The sequence below is a fragment of the Anomaloglossus baeobatrachus genome, chromosome 2 (assembly GCF_048569485.1).
Source record: "Anomaloglossus baeobatrachus isolate aAnoBae1 chromosome 2, aAnoBae1.hap1, whole genome shotgun sequence".
Lineage (NCBI taxonomy): Eukaryota > Metazoa > Chordata > Amphibia > Anura > Aromobatidae > Anomaloglossus > Anomaloglossus baeobatrachus.
In genome coordinates, this window is record NC_134354.1 from 357,383,794 (window position 1) to 357,402,189 (window position 18,396).

Below are 18,396 nucleotides of genomic sequence, written 5' to 3' on the forward strand. Positions count from 1 at the left end.
TTCCGCCGGACATATCATATTTGGGATACCTGAAGAATCATCATTCCATCCTCTTATGGCGAAAATTTTACGATCTTCAAGCCCCGGTGGTCTTTTTCGCGTTCAAGATTCAGAAAAATCGAAGATTTATCTGCACGTCCTCAAGTGGCTTTTTGAGTAATTTTAATTGTACCACTCTTCCATCTGATCCTCATTTTTTATGTGGTATTATCTACCTGAGCTTTGGCACTTTTCAATTGTACAATAACAATATTGTGATATGTATCGTGAACTACTTTAATTGCTCGGATTTATATTATTCCCCCAGGGCGTTCTTTGGCACCTGTCTGACACACATGCACACTCTGTCTCCGGGGATACGCGTCCCTCGGACCAGGTGGCTGGTGGGGACAGGGCTCAGGACGCAACGGGGGGTTTCCTGGTCCCTTTTGGTTCTGTCGTCCTGATTGGGAATGGTGGGGCGTGGTTGTGGGGTTGACGCATCCCCAGTAATCACGTGGGACCTTTCCATCAGGTATGAAGGCCGATGATGATATATATTTTTCCTTTTGGACCATCAGTGATTGAATTGTGTAGCATTTAAATCTCGGGAGAAGTACGTTCTAGATCTCATGACTACTTCCGGCCCTACCTATAAATAGCGTCCCTAGTTACCATGCTAATTGGGTGGCATTTTCGTTAGCAGCCCTGATCGTGTAGGTTAGGTCTATATGGTATGATACATCACGAATATTTTTGTGGCTTTTGGTTTTATTCCTATCGACCGGGACTGGTGAGGCGTGTCTGTGGGGCTGACGCGCCCACAGCGTTCATGTGGAATCTTCCCTCTGTATGGTAATCCGCACAAATCTTTAACTTGATTGCTATTGGCTAACCTGTACGTCACTCATTCGGCGCTAGTGAGAAGCCACTCCAGGGACTTATGATGACTTCCTGTTATTATCAGGAAGTGCGTCCGTAGTTACCATACAGACCAGGCTGGAGCTCTGATAGCGATACTGCTTATCTGGTTTATGGCTTCTGGGCTTAAATACCTAGCGGCTTAATAGAGATTAGCCTGGACGCACCATGGATGATTAGATTGAACAGGTTTTAACCACCTTGAGGTATGGTGTTAATCAAAGCTTGTTGTCAAGGTGTGATAGGTCACTTCCGGTTTCTACGTCACTCCCAGCCACCCAGCTGTTTGATTCCACATTAGGAGGGGGATATATAGGAGGCATGTAGGTCATGGGGTTATTACCTCGGTTTTCCACCTTGATAAAGCTATCCTCGCGAAACGCGCGTCGGATGGAGACCTTTGGCTTCTCTTAGGGATATTTTCCTAATCTCATTGGGACTGCTTTTTATCGTGGCTGGCTGCCCTGTACTGGCTTGCATTGCACTTCAGCACCTTAGGTAAGAGAATTCCCTTATCCTGCACACTTGTGTTACATGGTTATTGTATGTTATCTCCTATTCTGCTGTGCACTGGTATTCAGCAACAGCGTTGCCAGCAGGATCACCACGAGTTCCTACCCACACCTGGTGGGAAACCATGGTTTTGATCTGACTATGCCTTATATCTTATAAAGCAGCCCCCCCATTTCCTGAATATTCATACCAACTACCTGGACCTTCCCAGGCCTATAGCCGCCTTTTATATAGATATCTACTAGTTAATCTTTTGATCCACTGGATAGGCTATTGAAACTGGTTTAGTCCTAATTATTGATATCCCTAGGAATTATTGGTAGTGTACCATTTTAATTATAACCTTTTTCTTGTTGTGTATTCAATAAAAATTATGTACCTTTTGCACTTTACTCTTGTTCTCCTGTTTATTATTCTCATAATGAGTAGTGCTGGCATCTCCCCTGCTTAATTTTGGCAGGCTTGGTGCCCATAAATTAATGGCTCTTTATGTGAGTTATGTTTTGTTATCATAAACTGTCAGTACTAACAAAAAAAAAAAATCGACAAAAGAAATTTATTTGAAAAAACAGTCCCCAAAACATTTCCTCTTTCACCAATTTATTGTAAGAAAAAAAATAAAGGGGTCCCACGACGACTCTGGACCGTCTAGAATATGGGGGGGAGACACTCAGGGAACGTATCCCCCATTTTCTAGGAGTGCGGACCCTTCTTGTGAGGAGTGTGGGTGCAATGAATCTGCACTCACTCTCCCCGGGTCCACAGCAGCAGAGTCCATGTCGTAATGGTTGCTACCAAAGCTGCAATGCCTTGCTCATGAGGTAAGGGCATGCCTAATCAGGAGAACTACTGTAGAGGAAGCTCTGCTCACTGGTATATAGGTGCTCAGAGGTAATAATAGATAAAATTAGTGAGTAGCCTCGGCACTCTAAATCTCCCAGACTAAGTCAGTAAGTCACAACGGATAGTAATGCAAAATCACTCTTTATTGGTCCGTATTAAGAAAAAAAAATTTTCATAAGCATATATGTTTTTGTCCAAAACAAGTTACAAATCACGTTTCGGCCTGAGCCTTCGTCAGATTGGACTTATCTGCATGTAATCATGAAAAATGACAATAATCAGTATCACATAAGAGTGAGAGAACAATAACATAAACTCGAACAATGTAGAGGTACAATTGGGATGTAGCAAAAAAATTGCAACACAGCAAGAAATGAAACACATGATACAAATGTCATAATACAGTACAAGGACAATATAGTAATGACAAATATGGGGTCAGAGTAGGCTTAGACAGCTCTGGTACGAAAAAGATGTCAATCATAAAGTAACATGTGCAGTAGGTGTAGAGCTACACTATGCATGGCAGAGCTAATGGGTAGACCGATTATAGAAAACGAACGGAGAAAAAGTGGAGAAAAAGTGGAGAAAAAATGGATAAAAAGTGGAGAAAAAGTGAAGAAAAAGTGGAGAAAAAGTGGAGAAAAAGTGGAGAAAAAAATGGATAAAAAGTGGAGAAAAAAATGGATAAAAAGTGGAGAAAAAGTGGAGAAGAAGTGGAGAAGAAGTGGAGAAGAAGTGGAGAAAAAGTGGAGAAAAAGTGAAGCACCCTTTGGTGCCTTTCATGTGGCACTAAGGGGTGCTTCGCTTTGTATTTAGCCAAAAAAATGAAAACAAAATGACGTAGGGTTCCCCCTAGTTTTGTAGCCAGCTAGGGTAAAGCAGACGGCTGCAGCCTGCAGGCCACAGCTGCCAACCTCACCTTGGCTGGTAATCCAAAACTGAAGGCACCCCACGCTGTTATTTTAAATTAAATAAATAATTAAAAAAAAAACACGTAGGGGTCCCCCAAAATTGGATCACCAGCCAAGGTAAAGCAGACAGCTGAGGCCTGATATTCTCAGACTAGGGAGGTCCATGGTTATTGGACTCTCCCCAGCCTAAAAATAGCAGGCCGCAGCCTCCCCAGAAGTGGCGCATCCATTAGATGCGCCAATCCTGGTGCTTCGCCCCAGCTCATCCCGCGCCCTGGTGCGGTGGCAAACGGGGTAATATATGGGGTTAATACCAGATGTGTAATGTCACCTGGCATTAAGCCCTGGGGTTGGTGAGGTCAGGCGTCTATCAGATACCCGACATCACCAACCCAGTCAGTAATAAAAAAAAATAGACGACAAACACATTTTTATTTGAAAAAACACTCCCCAAAACATTCCCTCTTTAACCAATTTATTAAAATGAAAAACAAATCCAGGTCTGGTGTAATCCAAGGGGTTGCCATGACGATCCACACTGTCCCAGTTAATGAAGAGCAGGATGTTCCCCATTGGCTGGGAGAGCAGTGCAGTGACCTGAGCTAACATCAATGGGTCAGCCCAGGTCACTGCAGGGGATGACAAGTGCTGCTGTCAGCGAGGTACATTACCTGCGCTGATCTCCAGCACACTGACAGCCCCTGTCACTGAGTTCAATGACCGCCGCCTTCACAGCCAAGAATCGCGAGAGGCCCGTGACGTCACCGCTAGTCAGTCTCGGGTCGGAAGCGAGAGAAGGTGATGTGACAAGCGGCGGCCATGAAGGACAGTGACAGCGCTGAGGTCGGGATGGCGGGACTTCATCACCGCAGGCAGGGCCGGCTCCAGGTTTTTGTGGGCCCCGGGCGGAAGAGTCCCAGTGGGCCCAATAAACACGCAGACACACACACATACACAGATACATACACGTACATATACATATTTAAAGACAAACACACAAAAACACATATAAACAGACAAATCTATACAGTCATATACACTGACATACATAGATACACATCATATATGCATACATACAGAGACTGCTCTGCTGCATACATACATACAGACAGACACGCATACTGCTCTGCTGCATACATACATGCATACATACATACAAACAGACACGCATACTGCTCTTCTGCATACATACATACATACATACAGAAAGACACGCATACTGCTCTGCATCCATACATACAGACACGCATACTGCTCTGCTGCATACATACATGCATACATACAGACAGTCACGCATATTGCTCTGCTGCATATATATATACATACATACAGACACGCATACTACTCTGCTACATATATACATACATATATACAGACACGCATACTGCTCTGCTGCATATATATATATACATGCACGCATACTGCTCTGCTACATATATACATACATACAGAAACGTATACTGCTCTACTGCATACATACATGCATACATACAGACAGACACGCATATTGCTCTGCTGCATATATATATACATACAGACACGCATACTACTCTGCTACATATATACATACATACATACAGACACGCATACTGCTCTGCTGCATATATACATACATACACGCATACTGCTCTGCTGCATATATACATACATACATACATACAGACATGCATACTGCTCTGCTACATATATACATACATACAGACACGTATACCGCTCTGCTGCATACATACATGCATACATACAGACACGCATATTGCTCTGCTGCATATATATATACATACAGACACGCATACTACTCTGCTACATATATACATACATACAGACACGTATACTGCTCTGCTGCATACATACATGCATACATACAGACAGACACGCATATTGCTCTGCTGCATATATATATACATACATACAGACACGCATACTACTCTGCTACATATATACATACATACATACATACAGACACGCATACTGCTCTGCTGCATATATACATACATACAGACACGCATACTGCTCTGCTGCATATATACATACATACATACAGATACGCATACTGCTCTGCTGCATACATACATGCATACATACAGACAGACACGCATATTGCTCTGCTGCATATATATATATATATATATATATATACATACATACAGACACGCATACTACTCTGCTACATATATACATACATACATACAGACACGCATACTGCTCTGCTGCATATATTCATACATACAGACAAGCATACTGCCCTGCTGCATATATACATACATACATACAGACACGTATACTGCTCTGCTGCATATATATACATACATACAGACACGTATAGTGCTCTGCTGCATATATACATGCGTACATACAGACACGCATACTGCTCTGCTGCATATATACATACATACAGACACGCATACTGCTCTACTGCATATATACATACATACATACATACAGACATGCATACTGCTCTGCTACATATATACATACATACAGACACGTATACCGCTCTGCTGCATACATACATGCATACATACAGACACGCATATTGCTCTGCTGCATATATATATACATACAGACACGCATACTACTCTGCTACATATATACATACATACAGACACGTATACTGCTCTGCTGCATACATACATGCATACATACAGACAGACACGCATATTGCTCTGCTGCATATATATATACATACATACAGACACGCATACTACTCTGCTACATATATACATACATACATACATACAGACACGCATACTGCTCTGCTGCATATATACATACATACAGACACGCATACTGCTCTGCTGCATATATACATACATACATACAGATACGCATACTGCTCTGCTGCATACATACATGCATACATACAGACAGACACGCATATTGCTCTGCTGCATATATATATATATATATATATATATATATACATACATACAGACACGCATACTACTCTGCTACATATATACATACATAAATACAGACACGCATACTGCTCTGCTGCATATATACATACATACATACAGACACGTATACTGCTCTGCTGCATATATATACATACATACAGACACGTATAGTGCTCTGCTGCATATATACATGCGTACATACAGACACGCATACTGCTCTGCTGCATATATACATACATACAGACACGCATACTGCTCTACTGCATATATACATACATACATACATACACGCATACTGCTCTGCTGCATATATACATACATATAGACACGCATACTGCTCTGCTGCATGCATACATACAAACACACACCTTGCTCTGCGGGGCCCACACACGCGGCTCCGGGGCCCACACACGCAAGGGGGGACAGGGAGGGGCGGGGAGGGAGTGATGTCCCACATACTGATCAGGTCACGGTGCAGATGGGGCCCACACAGCGTCGGAGGGAAGCGATGTGCTGGGGGTCGCTGGCTGGCACTGTGACTCCTTCATCTGTGCGACCGAGCAGGACGCCGGGCGGTAGCTCCGCCCACAGATGATGCTCAATGCAGGAGAACACAGTGAACGCTGTGGCCTGCGGGCCTTAAAGGGCCGGCAGCCACAGTTTCCAGTGCCAAGGACTGCTGCCCCCGGGCCGACCGCAGGTAAGCCGAGCAGGACCGTGTGTGTGTGTGTGTGTGTGTATACGTGTGTACGTGTGTACATGCCGCGGGCAGGAGGGGGCGGAGCGAGCTGAGCGGGGAAGTGTGGGCTTCCTGCACGTAACTAGGATAAACATCGGGTTACTAACCAAAGCGCTTTGGTTGGATACCCGATGTATATCTTGGTTACCAGCTTGTGGCAGGCTGCCAGCGATGACTCCTGCACACTATAGCTGTAAAAAGCCCTGCTTTTTGCTGCTAGAACCGTTCTTGAACGTATCTAGAACTATCGAGCTTTTGCAAAAAGCTCGAGTTCTAGTTCAATCTCGAACAGCCCCCAAAATCACTCGAGCCTAGAACTAGAGAACCTCGAACTGCGCTCAACTCTACCCAGGACCTTCTGCGTGTTAAGCAGAAATGATGACCACTACACTATGAAACCTGACGAAAAGTTACTGTGTATTGGCTAGCAGAGCAGAATTGTGACTGACGGGGCCTTTTTATTGCTGAAGGAAAGTATTTTTGGTTAATGAAACATTTACAATTATTATTACATATTTTACCAGTTTTATTCCTACAAACGGATTTTGCTTAAATTGAAGTTTATATTGAATGTGTTACTTTTTTCTCCATAGTTTGGACTTTTGCTTTTGTATTTATGGGAACTATATATTTTGAAACAAATAGAATTTTTATAATATGGGATTATGTTTTCTGCTAAAATGGTCAATAAAAAAGAAACCCAAAATCGTAGTTCTCTTTGTGATGGAAGCCAAAATGTATTGTCATTTGGTAACGAAACCAAGAATTTCACATATTACAAGTCGATAGGAAATTACTTCAACACCAAAAACAGATTGGTTTCACTGGGGATTGAACCCATGACCTTCTGCGTGTGAAGCAGACGTGATGACCACTACACTATGAAACCTTTAAAATCCTGCAAAGTAATGGCAATTAGAGTCGAGTTTTGACCGCCAGGGGAAAAAAACAAATTCGTAGCTCTGTTGGTGATGGAAGCTAAAACATCCCGTTATTCGGCAACAAAGCCAAGAACTTTATATACTGCAGGTTGATAGGGGATTATTTCAACACCAAGAACACATGAGTTTCACTGGGGATTGAACCCAGGACCTTCTGCGTGTTAAGCAGACGTGATGACCACTACTCTATGAAACCTGATGGAAAGTTACTGTGTATTGGCTAGCAGAGCAGAATTGTTACTGACGGGGCCTTTTTATTGCTGAAGGAAAGTATTTTTGGTTAATGAAACATTTACAATTTTTATTACATATTTTACCAGTTTTATTCCTACAAAGGGATTTTGCTTAAAAGGAAGTTTACATTGAATGTGTTACTTTTTTCCACATAGTTTAGTTGTTTGATTTTGTATTTAAAGGAACTATATATTTTGAAGCAAACAGGATTTTTATAATATGGGATTATGTTTTCTGCTAAAATGGTCAATAAAAAAGAAACCCAAAATCGTAGTTCTCTTGGTGATGGAAGCCAAAATATATTATCAGTTGGCAACAAACGAAAGAATTTCATATGTTACAGGTTAATAGCAAATTACTTCCCATCATTCGGCAACAAAGCCAAGAACTTCATATATTGTAGTTTAATTGAGTATTGTTTTAACACCAAGAACAGATTGGTTTAACTGGGGATTGAACGCAGGTCTTTCTGCGTGTTAAGCGGACGTGATGACCACTACTCTATGAAACCTGATGGAAAGTTACTGTGTATTGGCTAGCAGAGCAGAAATGTGACTGACGGGGCCTTTTTATTGCTGAAGGAAAGTATTTTTTGTTATTGAAACATTTACAATTTTTATTACAAATTTTACCAGTTTTATTCCTACAAAGGGATTTTGCTTAAAAGGAAGTTTACATTGAATGTGTTACTTTTTTCCACATAGTTTAGTTGTTTGCTTTTGTATTTAAAGGAACTATATATTTTGAAACAAACAGGATTTTTATAATATGGGATTATGTTTTCTGCTAAAATGGTCAATAAAAAAGAAACCCAAAATCGTAGTTTTCTTGGGGATAAAAGCCAAAATATATTATCAGTTGGCAACAAAACAAAGAATTTCATATGTTACAGGTTGATAGCAAATTACTTCAACAGCGAAAACGGCTTGTTTTTACTGGGGATTGAAAACAGGACCTTCTGCGTGTGAAGTAGACGTGATGACGACTTCACTATGAAACCTGTAAAATCCTGCAAAGTAATGGCATTTAGAGACGAGTTTTGACCACCAGGGGAAAAAAATAATAATTTGTAGTTCTGTTTGTGATGGAAGCCAAAACATCCCGTCACACGGCAACAAAGCCGAGAACTTCATATATTGTAGTTGGATAGCGTATTATTTCAACACTAAGAACAGATTGGTTTCACTGGGGATTGAACCCAGGACCTTCTGCGTGTTAAGCAGACATGATGACCACTACACTATGAAACCTGATGAAAAGTTGCTGTGAATTGGCTAGCAGAGCAGAATTGTGACTGACGGGGCCTTTTTATTGCTGAAGGAAAGTATTTTTGGTTAATGAAACATTTACAATTATTATTACACATTTTACCAGTTTTATTCCTACAAAGGGATTTTGCTTAAATTGAAGTTTATATTGAATGTGTTACTTTTTTCTCCATAGTTTGGTCTTTTGCTTTTGTATTTATGGGAACTATATATTTTGAAACAAATAGGATTTTTATAATATGGGATTATGTTTTCTGCTAAAATGGTCAATAAAAAAGAAACCCAAAATCGTAGTTCTCTTTGTGATGGAAGCCAAAATGTATTGTCATTTGGCAACGAAACCAAGAATTTCACATATTACAAGTCGATAGGAAATTACTTCAACACCAAAAACAGATTGGTTTCACTGGGGATTGAACCCAGGACCTTCTGCGTGTGAAGCAGACGTGATGATCACTACACTATGAAACCTTTGAAATTCTGCAAAGTAATGGCAATTAGAGACGAGTTTTAACCGCCAGGGGAAAAAAAACAAATTCGTAGCTCTGTTGGTGATGGAAGCTAAAACATCCCGTTATTCGGCAACAAAGCCAAGAACTTTATATACTGCAGGTTGATAAAGGATTATTTAAACACCAAGAACACATGGGTTTCACTGGGGATTGAACTGAGGACCGTCTGCATGTAAAGCAGACGTGATTTCCACTACACTATGAAACCTTTGAAAGCCTGCAAAGTAATGGCAATTAGAGACGAGTTTTGACCGCCAGGGAAAAAAAAAACAAATTCGTAGCTCTGTTGGGGATGGAAGCCAAAACATCCCATCATTCAGCAACAAAGCCAAGAACTTCATATATTGTAGTTTAATTGAGTATTATTTCAACACCAAGAACAGATTGGTTTTACTGGGGATTGAATGCAGGACCTTCTGCGTGTTAAGCAGACGTGATGACCACTACTCTATGAAACCTGATGGAAAGTTACTGTGTATTGGCTAGCAGAGAAGAATTGTGACTGACGGGGCCTTTTTATTGCTGAAGGAAAGTATTTTTGGTTAATGAAACATTTACAATTTTTATTACATATTTTACCAGTTTTATTCCTACAAGGGGATTTTGCTTAAAAGGAAGTTTACATTGAATGTGTTACTTTTTTCCACATAGTTTAGTTGTTTGCTTTTGTATTTAAAGGAACTATATATTTTGAAACAAACAGGATTTTTTTAAAATGGGATTATGTTTTCTGCTAAAATGGTCAATAAAAAAGAAACCCAAAATCGTAGTTCTCTTGGTGATGGAAGCCAAAATATATTATCAGTTGGCAACAAAACAAAGAATTTCATATGTTACAGGTTGATAGCAAATTACTTCAACAGTGAAAACGGCTTGATTTTACTGGGGATTGAACCCAGGACCTTCTGCGTGTGAAGTAGACGTGATGACGACTCCACTATGAAACCTGTGAAATCCTGCAAAGTAATGGCATTTAGAGACGAGTTTTGACCGCCAGGGGAAAAACAAAAATAATTTGTAGTTCTGTTTGTGATGGAAGCCAAAACATCCCGTCATTCGGCAACAAAGCCGAGAACTTCATATATTGGAGTTGGATAGCGTATTATTTCAACACTAAGAACAGATTGGTTTCACTGGGGATTGAACCCAGGACCTTCTGCGTGTTAAGCAGACGTGATGACCACTACACTATGAAACCTGCCGAAAAGTTACTGTGTATTGGCTAGCAGAGCAGAATTGTGACTGACGGGGCCTTTTTATTGCTGAAGGAAAGTATTTTTGGTTAATGAAACATTTACAATTATTATTACATATTTTACCAGTTTTATTCCTACAAAGGGATTTTGCTTAAATTGAAGTTTATATTGAATGTGTTACTTTTTTCTCCATAGTTTGGTCTTTTGCTTTTGTATTTATGGGAACTATATATTTTGAAACAAATAGCATTTTTATAATATGGGATTATGTTTTCTGCTAAAATGGTCAATAAAAAAGAAACCCAAAATCGTAGTTCTCTTTGTGATGGAAGCCAAAATGTATTGTCATTTGGCAACGAAACCAAGAATTTCACATATTACAAGTCGATAGGAAATTACTTCAACACCAAAAACAAATTGGTTTCACTGGGGATGGAACCCAGGACCTTCTGCGTGTGAAGCAGACGTGATGACCACTACACTATGAAACCTTTAAAATCCTGCAAAGTAATGGCAATTAGAGTCGAGTTTTGACCGCCAGGGGAAAAAAACAAATTCGTAGCTCTGTTGGTGATGGAAGCTAAAACATCCCGTTATTCGGCAACAAAGCCAAGAACTTTATATACTGCAGGTTGATAGGGGATTATTTCAACACCAAGAACACATGAGTTTCACTGGGGATTGAACCCAGGACCTTCTGCGTGTTAAGCAGACGTGATGACCACTACTCTATGAAACCTGATGGAAAGTTACTGTGTATTGGCTAGCAGAGCAGAATTGTTACTGACGGGGCCTTTTTATTGCTGAAGGAAAGTATTTTTGGTTAATGAAACATTTACAATTTTTATTACATATTTTACCAGTTTTATTCCTACAAAGGGATTTTGCTTAAAAGGAAGTTTACATTGAATGTGTTACTTTTTTCCACATAGTTTAGTTGTTTGATTTTGTATTTAAAGGAACTATATATTTTGAAGCAAACAGGATTTTTATAATATGGGATTATGTTTTCTGCTAAAATGGTCAATAAAAAAGAAACCCAAAATCGTAGTTCTCTTGGTGATGGAAGCCAAAATATATTATCAGTTGGCAACAAACGAAAGAATTTCATATGTTACAGGTTAATAGCAAATTACTTCCCATCATTCGGCAACAAAGCCAAGAACTTCATATATTGTAGTTTAATTGAGTATTGTTTTAACACCAAGAACAGATTGGTTTAACTGGGGATTGAACGCAGGTCTTTCTGCGTGTTAAGCGGACGTGATGACCACTACTCTATGAAACCTGATGGAAAGTTACTGTGTATTGGCTAGCAGAGCAGAAATGTGACTGACGGGGCCTTTTTATTGCTGAAGGAAAGTATTTTTTGTTATTGAAACATTTACAATTTTTATTACAAATTTTACCAGTTTTATTCCTACAAAGGGATTTTGCTTAAAAGGAAGTTTACATTGAATGTGTTACTTTTTTCCACATAGTTTAGTTGTTTGCTTTTGTATTTAAAGGAACTATATATTTTGAAACAAACAGGATTTTTATAATATGGGATTATGTTTTCTGCTAAAATGGTCAATAAAAAAGAAACCCAAAATCGTAGTTTTCTTGGGGATAAAAGCCAAAATATATTATCAGTTGGCAACAAAACAAAGAATTTCATATGTTACAGGTTGATAGCAAATTACTTCAACAGCGAAAACGGCTTGTTTTTACTGGGGATTGAAAACAGGACCTTCTGCGTGTGAAGTAGACGTGATGACGACTTCACTATGAAACCTGTAAAATCCTGCAAAGTAATGGCATTTAGAGACGAGTTTTGACCACCAGGGGAAAAAAAATAATAATTTGTAGTTCTGTTTGTGATGGAAGCCAAAACATCCCGTCACACGGCAACAAAGCCGAGAACTTCATATATTGTAGTTGGATAGCGTATTATTTCAACACTAAGAACAGATTGGTTTCACTGGGGATTGAACCCAGGACCTTCTGCGTGTTAAGCAGACATGATGACCACTACACTATGAAACCTGATGAAAAGTTGCTGTGAATTGGCTAGCAGAGCAGAATTGTGACTGACGGGGCCTTTTTATTGCTGAAGGAAAGTATTTTTGGTTAATGAAACATTTACAATTATTATTACACATTTTACCAGTTTTATTCCTACAAAGGGATTTTGCTTAAATTGAAGTTTATATTGAATGTGTTACTTTTTTCTCCATAGTTTGGTCTTTTGCTTTTGTATTTATGGGAACTATATATTTTGAAACAAATAGGATTTTTATAATATGGGATTATGTTTTCTGCTAAAATGGTCAATAAAAAAGAAACCCAAAATCGTAGTTCTCTTTGTGATGGAAGCCAAAATGTATTGTCATTTGGCAACGAAACCAAGAATTTCACATATTACAAGTCGATAGGAAATTACTTCAACACCAAAAACAGATTGGTTTCACTGGGGATTGAACCCAGGACCTTCTGCGTGTGAAGCAGACGTGATGATCACTACACTATGAAACCTTTGAAATTCTGCAAAGTAATGGCAATTAGAGACGAGTTTTAACCGCCAGGGGAAAAAAAACAAATTCGTAGCTCTGTTGGTGATGGAAGCTAAAACATCCCGTTATTCGGCAACAAAGCCAAGAACTTTATATACTGCAGGTTGATAAAGGATTATTTCAACACCAAGAACACATGGGTTTCACTGGGGATTGAACTGAGGACCGTCTGCATGTAAAGCAGACGTGATTTCCACTACACTATGAAACCTTTGAAAGCCTGCAAAGTAATGGCAATTAGAGACGAGTTTTGACCGCCAGGGAAAAAAAAAACAAATTCGTAGCTCTGTTGGGGATGGAAGCCAAAACATCCCATCATTCAGCAACAAAGCCAAGAACTTCATATATTGTAGTTTAATTGAGTATTATTTCAACACCAAGAACAGATTGGTTTTACTGGGGATTGAATGCAGGACCTTCTGCGTGTTAAGCAGACGTGATGACCACTACTCTATGAAACCTGATGGAAAGTTACTGTGTATTGGCTAGCAGAGAAGAATTGTGACTGACGGGGCCTTTTTATTGCTGAAGGAAAGTATTTTTGGTTAATGAAACATTTACAATTTTTATTACATATTTTACCAGTTTTATTCCTACAAGGGGATTTTGCTTAAAAGGAAGTTTACATTGAATGTGTTACTTTTTTCCACATAGTTTAGTTGTTTGCTTTTGTATTTAAAGGAACTATATATTTTGAAACAAACAGGATTTTTTTAAAATGGGATTATGTTTTCTGCTAAAATGGTCAATAAAAAAGAAACCCAAAATCGTAGTTCTCTTGGTGATGGAAGCCAAAATATATTATCAGTTGGCAACAAAACAAAGAATTTCATATGTTACAGGTTGATAGCAAATTACTTCAACAGTGAAAACGGCTTGATTTTACTGGGGATTGAACCCAGGACCTTCTGCGTGTGAAGTAGACGTGATGACGACTCCACTATGAAACCTGTGAAATCCTGCAAAGTAATGGCATTTAGAGACGAGTTTTGACCGCCAGGGGAAAAACAAAAATAATTTGTAGTTCTGTTTGTGATGGAAGCCAAAACATCCCGTCATTCGGCAACAAAGCCGAGAACTTCATATATTGGAGTTGGATAGCGTATTATTTCAACACTAAGAACAGATTGGTTTCACTGGGGATTGAACCCAGGACCTTCTGCGTGTTAAGCAGACGTGATGACCACTACACTATGAAACCTGCCGAAAAGTTACTGTGTATTGGCTAGCAGAGCAGAATTGTGACTGACGGGGCCTTTTTATTGCTGAAGGAAAGTATTTTTGGTTAATGAAACATTTACAATTATTATTACATATTTTACCAGTTTTATTCCTACAAAGGGATTTTGCTTAAATTGAAGTTTATATTGAATGTGTTACTTTTTTCTCCATAGTTTGGTCTTTTGCTTTTGTATTTATGGGAACTATATATTTTGAAACAAATAGCATTTTTATAATATGGGATTATGTTTTCTGCTAAAATGGTCAATAAAAAAGAAACCCAAAATCGTAGTTCTCTTTGTGATGGAAGCCAAAATGTATTGTCATTTGGCAACGAAACCAAGAATTTCACATATTACAAGTCGATAGGAAATTACTTCAACACCAAAAACAAATTGGTTTCACTGGGGATGGAACCCAGGACCTTCAGCGTGTGAAGCAGACATGATGACCACTACACTATGAAACCTTTTAAATCCTGCAAAGTAATGGCAATTAGAGACGAGTTTTGACCGCCAGGGGAAAAAAAACAAATTTGTAGCTCTGTTGGTGATGGAAGCTAAAACATCCAGTTATTCGGCAACAAAGCCAAGAACTTTATATATTGCAGGTTGATAGGGGATTATTTCAACACAAGAACACATGGGTTTCACTGGGGATTGAACCCAGGACCTTCTGTGTGTAAAGCATACGTGATTTCCACTACACTATGAAACCTTTGAAAGCCTGCAAAGTAATGGCAATTAGAGACGAGTTTTGACCGCCAGGGAAAAAAAAAACAAATTCGTAGCTCTGTTGGGGATGGAAGCCAAAACATCCCATCATTCGGCAACAAAGCCAAGAACTTCATATATTGTAGTTTAATTGAGTATTATTTTAACACCAAGAACAGATTGGTTTTACTGGGGATTGAACGCAGGACCTTCTGCGTGTTAAGCAGACGTGATGACCACTACTCTATGAAATCCGATGGAAAGTTTTTGTGTATTGGCTAGCAGAGCAGAATTGTGACTGACGGGGCCTTTTTATTGCTGAAGGAAAGTATTTTTGGCTAATGAAACATTTACAATTTTTATTACATATTTAACCAGTTTTATTCCTACAAAGGGATTTTGCTTAAAAGGAAGCTTACATTGAATGTGTTACTTTTTTCCACATAGTTTAGTTGTTTGCTTTTGTATTTAAAGGAACTATATATTTGGAAACAAACAGGATTTTTATAATATGGGATTATGTTTTCTGCTAAAATGGTCAATAAAAAAGAAACCTAAAATCGTAGTTCTCTTGGTGAGGGAAGCCAAAATATATTATCAGTTGGCAACAAAACCAAGAATTTCATATATTACAGGTTGATAGCAAATTACTTCAACAGCGAAAATGGCTTGTTTTTCCTGGGGATTGAACCCAGAACCTTCTGCATGTGAAGTAGACGTGATGACTAGCGATGAGCGAGTACTAAAAAGCTCGGGTGCTCGAGGCTCGGGCCGAGCATCCCAAGATACTCGTGTACTCGGCCCGAGCAACGAGCCCAATGTTATCCTATGGGAGACCCGAGTATTTTTGTGAAATGACCCCCGGCAGCATGGAGAAACCCTAAAAATGTTACAAAAGTCTCAGAAGAGTGCTCAAATGACATGGCAACAGCATGGGGAAGACCCCTTGAAGCATTTATCACTCAAAATTCACAGCTGTGAACAATTTTGTCCGCGTTTTACGCCATTTTTACGGACTCACCAGAAAACCTTCCAAAATGACCCCAAAATGATTTTTCATGGCAGAAATGTTAAGGGCACATACCCAATAGTGAGATAGAGCTGGTGTATGTTACTTTTTGAGATTAATACATGAAAGATTTTACGTAAAACATTGTGTGGCACTCCGATGTCCCTGAGAAGAGACGTACATGAAGGCCTCTTGAGTCTAATGTGCCCATTTTGAGGAAGTGAGTCTTTGTAGTATTTTCCTTTGGCAGGGCAGCCAAAAATTGGGAGGTTCACCAATGCCCCTGCATACAGACGTGCATGAGGGCCTGTAAACCTGAAGTGCCCATTGTAAGGAAGTGGGTCTATTGTAGTATAGCCCTTTGGCAGGGCAGCCAAAAATTGGGAGGCGCCACATTGTCCCTAGATAGAGACGTGCATGAGGGCCTGTAAACCTGAAGTGCCCATTGTAAGGAAGTGGGTCTATTGTAGTATAGCCCTTTGGCAGGGCAGCCAAAAATTGGGAGGCGCCACGTTGTCCCTAGATAGAGACGTGCATGAGGGCCTGTAAACCTGAAGTGCCCATTGTAAGAAAGTGGGTCTATTGTAGTATAGCCCTTTGGCAGGGCAGCCAAAAATTGGGAGGCGCCACATTGTCCCTAGATAGAGACGTGCATGAGGGCCTGTAAACCTGAAGTGCCCATTGTAAGGAAGTGGGTCTATTGTAGTATAGCCCTTTGGCAGGGCAGCCAAAAATTGGGAGGCGCCACATTGTTCCTAGATAGAGACGTGCATGAGGGCCTGTAAACCTGAAGTGCCCATTGTAAGGAAGTGGGTCTATTGTAGTATAGCCCTTTGGCAGGGCAGCCAAAAATTGGGAGGCTCCACGTTGTCCCTGGATAGAGACCTGTTAGGTTCTTAGTGCCTCCGTGCTTGCATTTAAAAACCGCACGTGTGTGCCTATTGGTGGCAGCTTTCCGCTGCACTTGTGTGCGTTTTGCAAAAACTTGGATATAACGCACAAGTCTAGTGAATACACATCAGCACAGCATTGCAAAATGCGCAAGGGCGTTGGCAACGAACAAGGAAGTGGACGTGATGGTGGTGCAGGCGGAGACCGAGGTCGTGTGCAAGCTCTAATTTCGCCACAACAAAGGGCCACATCTACTCGCTCGCACGCCCTGTCCCAAATTCTTGGGGACCGCAGCAGTACACCGCTCTTGAACCAAGACCAGTGTCAACAGGTTGTTAGTTGGATAGCGGATAATGCTTCCAGTCAGATTGGCACCACCACAAACACTCTGTCTTCCACACGGTCAAGTGTCAGTAGCCGTGATACTGCACCGCACATTTTCGAACCTGATCCTCCTTCCTACCACCAGGCCGAGTACACGTCCACGGACATTACTGATCCCACACTTGGACACTCGGAAGAGCTGTTCGTTCACGTTTCCATTCACACATTCTGGCCTCTCGCCAGCTCCTGTTGAAGTGGGCCATGACGAGATTGTATGTACAGATGCCCAAATATTTGAGCAGCCATTTTCTCACGAAGTTGGCAACGTGTCTCAACAAGGGGTGGACGATGATGAGACACAATTGTCAGGAAGTCAGGAGGAGCAGGGTGCGGAAGAGGAAGACGACGTGGTGGATGATCCAGTAACTGACCCAACCTGGCAGGAGGATATGCAGAGCGAGGACAGCAGTGCACAGGGGGAGGGAGGCGTAGCATCCCAACAGGCAGTAAGAAGCAGGGTGGTGGCCCCAGGCAGACGTCAGGCAACTGTTCCCCGGAACAACACGACACAAGGTGCCTGTACAAATGTTAGGTCTTCCCGAGTCTGGCAGTTTTTTAAGTTGGCTCCAGATGAATCTAAAAAGGCCATTTGCAACACCTGCCGTGCCAGCATCAGCAGGGGTACCAAAACTAGCAGCCTGACCACCACCAGAATGATCAGGCACA

General features: G+C 40.5%; 4 non-coding genes across 4 annotated transcripts; all 4 read right to left on the bottom strand.

The window, feature by feature from the left end:
- Nucleotides 1–9,158: 9,158 nt before the first annotated feature.
- Nucleotides 9,159–9,231, bottom strand: TRNAV-AAC (transfer RNA valine (anticodon AAC)). The gene has a single exon. It is a non-coding gene; the product is annotated as a tRNA-Val (tRNA).
- A 1,655-nt stretch (nucleotides 9,232–10,886) lies between these two features.
- TRNAV-AAC (transfer RNA valine (anticodon AAC)) lies at nucleotides 10,887–10,959 on the bottom strand. The gene has a single exon. It is a non-coding gene; the product is annotated as a tRNA-Val (tRNA).
- Nucleotides 10,960–12,912: 1,953 nt separating this feature from the next.
- Nucleotides 12,913–12,985, bottom strand: TRNAV-AAC (transfer RNA valine (anticodon AAC)). Its single transcript has one exon. It is a non-coding gene; the product is annotated as a tRNA-Val (tRNA).
- A 1,655-nt stretch (nucleotides 12,986–14,640) lies between these two features.
- Nucleotides 14,641–14,713, bottom strand: TRNAV-AAC (transfer RNA valine (anticodon AAC)). The gene has a single exon. It is a non-coding gene; the product is annotated as a tRNA-Val (tRNA).
- Between the last annotated feature and the right edge of the window lie 3,683 nt (nucleotides 14,714–18,396).